The 5,084-nt window shown below is 35.2% G+C and overlaps 1 long non-coding RNA gene across 1 annotated transcript; it reads right to left on the bottom strand.

Moving 5' to 3' along the window:
- Positions 1-1,572: 1,572 nt before the first annotated feature.
- LOC136273188 (uncharacterized) lies at positions 1,573-3,177 on the bottom strand. Its single transcript, XR_010711399.1, has 2 exons — positions 2,220-3,177; positions 1,573-2,121 (listed from the first exon to the last, which is right to left on the bottom strand). It is a non-coding gene; the product is annotated as an uncharacterized lncRNA (long non-coding RNA).
- Between the last annotated feature and the right edge of the window lie 1,907 nt (positions 3,178-5,084).

Genomic DNA, 5,084 nt, shown 5'->3' on the forward strand with positions numbered 1-5,084 from the left:
TTAATACGAAATTGTTTATACAGGGTCAAGATGGGGTCAACTCAATAGTGCAAGTCTGACACATGAAAAAAATAACTTTTGCAACAAAAATGACAGAAACTTTACAAATGCGATAGGATAGGTAACGATGATAAGCTTACAAGATGATGATACAGTATGCAGTGTCAAAGGGAAATCACATTTAGAAAGTGAAAGTAGAACTTATGTATGCTGGCATCTCATTATATTGTACTACTGCTACTACATGTATTATGCTTACCTATATTGGTCAACATCATAATGATAATCCAATTAAAACACAATAATGAATTCCTTTAGCTGATCTTAACTAATCCTTTTCTGCATATGGAAAACACAGACATGTATGTATACACGTGAACCGAGCTGGGTAAAACTAGTACCCGCTAATGAGACCTGCAAACCTGTGTTGTGTACGTAACTTCAAAGATCAGTTATTTGTAACATGCATGTATTTTTATGACCTATTCTTCAAATCCACTTGCACTATTTTATTAGGTAAATAACAGCTTTAAGGTGGTGCAGGACACCTGATATTGTGATGTATACTTCCTATTGAGATAAACAATAAAGTATATAAATATTAATTAAATATTTACCCCCAAAATAATGTTACTTAACATTGAAGTGCAATGGGTTAGAGCGTTTACATGTCTGTATTTAAAGAGCATTGGGGTCCAAGGTGTATTTTAGGTAATTTTACAATTGATATAAATGAATTTCATGGGGGGGGGGGGGTTGGACCCCTCACTCCCACCCCTTCTCTAAATCTGTGCACACGATGATGTTCATGTAGGCACACAGAAGCAAATCCAAAACCAGCAACCGCCACGGGGAGGGGGCATAATTTAATTTTTAATTTTGTTTGTGATAATTATATAGACCGTTATACTTTCTACGGCATGAAATGTTAAGATTATTGATTATCTGAAAATTCACTGCAAACAGTTCAACCCCAAATTGCACATAAAGTGCTGCTCATGTGTATTATCATATGGGAAGGGATCTCATCCTTCAGTTATGAAAATTATAATTTTTAAATGTATTACCGGAGTTTGCATGTGGCCTTCATTTTTAATTAAACTGGTACAAAACAGTGTTATTTAGGGGCAAACACTTGGTGCGGGTATTACTGTCTAATGACAGCATCTAGTTTTTTTATGTCGTCGGTCCTATGACACACTAAGCGGTGCAGACAAATTGAATACCGCGCTTACGCTTGTTGCGTCATAGGACGATAAAGTTTCATTTAATCTTACAAAAATATACTCAAAAGACGTGAAGAAGTTTATATTTGTGCTCATGGCGCATGAAATAGCAAAGTGTATTCATAGAAAATTAAACGTCGCAGATTTCCAATACAAACTTATGGGGAAATATACACTGAATGTAAATATTTTGCCATGATAAGTGATAAACAAACAGATGAAAAGATGAAGGAACATTTTAAAGATAATGCGCATAAATAAAGTTAAGCCTGTCTTGACATATCGTCAAAACACAATTCGCATATGAAGTCAAACAACAGTGGCTTATTAAAAAAATACATCACACTAGAATTAAATTCGATTTATTGCACACAAACACTCATAAATACATAATATGGAGACTAGATATACATGGGGGTACAGTATGCGATTATTGTATGAATGAATTTATACTACATGTATTAGCTTTGAAAGATTGTACAGAGTTTTAACATAGCATTGTGCAACATTTTAGACGTAAGTCATTAACACGCAAATTAAACAATTCCCATAGAGTGAAAACAACTTTGGTTTACAGTTTTTCCAGGGTTTTTTTTTCAAAGTCTGGTTTTTGAAATCCCCCCCCCCAAAAAAAATCATTAACATTCCACTGAATTTCACAGAGAGTCCAAAGTGCCTCTTCACGTTTCATCGCTAAAGCCCACCTGTTTAGTTCCCGTCCTTTTCCTGGCACTGTTGATCACGTGTAGGGAGAACCTGGGGGTATAGTTATGGCGGAGGTGGCAGAGCAGACAGAACTTCTCGCTGCACGTCTCACAGACATAGTCATAGTTCCAGGGCCCCCGACAGAACGAGCAGGTTTTGTCGCTCCAGTCATCCAGGATCGCTCGGTACTCTGTACGGCAAAGAGAACAAGTTAATCAACCACGCCCATCAACCCAGAGAATTACGTTTTGGAGTGTTTTGATAGAGAACGTGCATGTTTTTTCTTACCCTGGGACTGATACAGTCGGTTAGCTTCCCTCACAGAAGTCATCTCATGCTTGGAATAAGTCCATCCAATATAATCCAGTGTTGTTGCATGCGATTTGCAATCAGTGTGGTAATATCAGGTTTAAAAACCACTCCAGAATGATTCGATATTAAAGAGTGCGCTCTTTCTAATGTTGGCTCTGAATGAATTTTCATTTGAGTGGTTGGTATTGCAAAAAAAAGTTTTCAATTTCATTTAAATTCTTCGGTAACATATGAGTAATTGTCTATCTACCTTCAGCCCTATCGAGAAGTTTGTACAAAATCAATGGTTTGGACACAAGGACACTTCGTCTGGTAAGCTGTAGTTGGTGCAGGCTTTTTAAATTCGACGAACCGTCTGGGGGGTGAATTAACACACCGTCGTCTGATTTAAATTTCAATAATGGCTCAGATTTGACTGTATCATTAAAGAGGTAATATACATGCTCTAAATGTTCATTACGAATATCAATTTACCCGAAATCAGATACGTGTATTCTTCAGATGATTTCCTGCTAATGCTGCCTTATCTAAGTTCATTGCGTGTATCCAGTTACTATATCCAGATACATGTAAGCACTATCTTCAAATATAAGCCTGTTTTTTTACCTTTACATAGAAATTCAATGCCAAATAAATATTTTCTTCTAAAGATGAGTACTCTTGTTTAATAACAATCCTTGTTAATCAAAAATAAATGCGTTTTAATTGTAGGTTTGGTTGTTGTTTCGATATAGATATGATAGCGCACGCGGATCTGTGGTTTGAGCTGAGGAGATATTCTAACCAAACTTCAAACCGTTGATAACAAGAGGCATATAATGTGCGTTCAACAGACCAAGCTATCCAAATTCTAGCCGAGCATAGCCTAGAACGTGTAATGATTAAATCTTGTTTCCATATAAGAAAGTCTTATTACAAATTAGCACATCTCTTCAAGCCACGATGATCATTGCCAATTATTCGTTAAACGTCATTTTCAACCTGTAAACTAATCGAAGGTCGCATTATCATGAAATTATTTAAAGACATATTTATAAACTAACTTATACATTCATTGCACAAACTATTTTTTAAATTCATTACCGTCTTCCTTGGAAGACGGTATAAAGAGTTGAAACAAGCTTATCTTTTAAAAAGATTGGTAAGCTAGCGCTGTAGCCATCCTAAAACACAGAGGCAGATTTCTAAAACATTGGTTTAAATTTCTGAATTGATTAATTAAATAGGAAGGCATGGTGGTGTACTGGAATTGTACTGGAGTGGGGTCTCAATTTAAAACTGTGAATCTAGAGGCATGGCATAGCTCATTGACTGTGCCTTAATCATTATGTATCTATTGTTATTTCAATTTCGAAGTGAAAATTTTCAAGAACCATTGGTACTGTTTTGTAGCAATCGTATCTTCTCGGGCCTTTCCGTCAAGCTCGGAAAACAACTTCGGATATGTTTTCTTGAAGAAATTGAAGATAAAGCTAGCTATTTATAATAATATGAAAATAACTTTGCATAATAAGACATAAGCTACTGTTACTTTTTGACACGTACAATAAAACACAAAACTTCATGTGAAAATGATAAAACGAAATTCATATGGTACAGCTAGTTTATCTACAGTAGTACAGTATTCCCAGAATCCCCTACTATGGAGTCGAGCATGCGTATTCCAGTGAAAAAGACTAACGTAGTTGCTAGCGCTCGAGAGCGCTAGCAATAATTTACAGTCTCCGGGTTGTGCACTTCCTCTTTTTTGTGATTGGTTGAAAATACATGATGTGAAAATTTACATTTACTTCATTTGTTGAAATACTGTTCGGCGCAAGGGAGATAATTTTCTGATGATCTTTTTGACGTACGACTTAACAAATTTCGTAGATTTCAAATCTTAAAAAGTGAGAAAACGAAAAAGCAATACAAATTGCTATGAATGAAATTCAGCCTTTGGTTTTCAGGTCCAACTAGTTGAAAGTAACATTCTACAATATCTATTGAAATTATTTGTTTTTTTAGCATTGTTTATTCAAATATTTATACCAAAATGTAAAAAAAATAAATTGATGCAGAATGCCTTATATCGGTAAAGTTATTTGCACCTTAGATAGATAAATGCAGTGGTATAACTTTGATTTTATCAAAATAATACGACCCTACCTAAGATCTCTTTCACCCTATAGTCGATCTCAACTTACAAGCTCGGGTACACAGTTCTCAATTTTAGAAACGCAGGCTTAAACGACACATGACACAAAAATGTTCGGATAAATCCACTCGCCATGCTATTTAGAGGAAGGTGAAATTTATATAAAAAAGAATTAAACAGTCTTTGATAACTAATTGCTGTTTAGGTTCTGTGTTAAAGACGGTAAGCTTTTTTAAAAAAAATAAACTTGTATACTCTCTATATACATGGTTGTATAATACACCAAGTTTGCTAATTTCGTCTGCCAGCCGAGAGGCATTTGTTGAATTGTACTATCAAACTTCAACTAACAGTAAAAACGGTGACAAATTTCGTAGCTCAATAATTCTCTTTTTTATTCATTTTAGGTAACATTTTTGTTTGTAGAACAGTTAAAATACTAGTACCCATCTTCTCACTTAACAATGCAAGAAGGATAACTCTAATATTATTTGTACAGCACACTACAGCTATCACCCATACCTCCCTTGCGTTATCTACATTATCATTTAAAGAAACAAATCTCCCCAAAATTATCATGCAATTTAAGGTAAGTAGTGATATATTTTCATTGTTATATACAGATGACGTCGGATACCGGTGCTCTCGCTTTATGTCGCAAGGGGGCGTACGTATGTGCCCAATAAGGCTCCATACATAAAAGG

Source organism: Magallana gigas, chromosome 2 (assembly GCF_963853765.1).
Source record: "Magallana gigas chromosome 2, xbMagGiga1.1, whole genome shotgun sequence".
Lineage (NCBI taxonomy): Eukaryota > Metazoa > Mollusca > Bivalvia > Ostreida > Ostreidae > Magallana > Magallana gigas.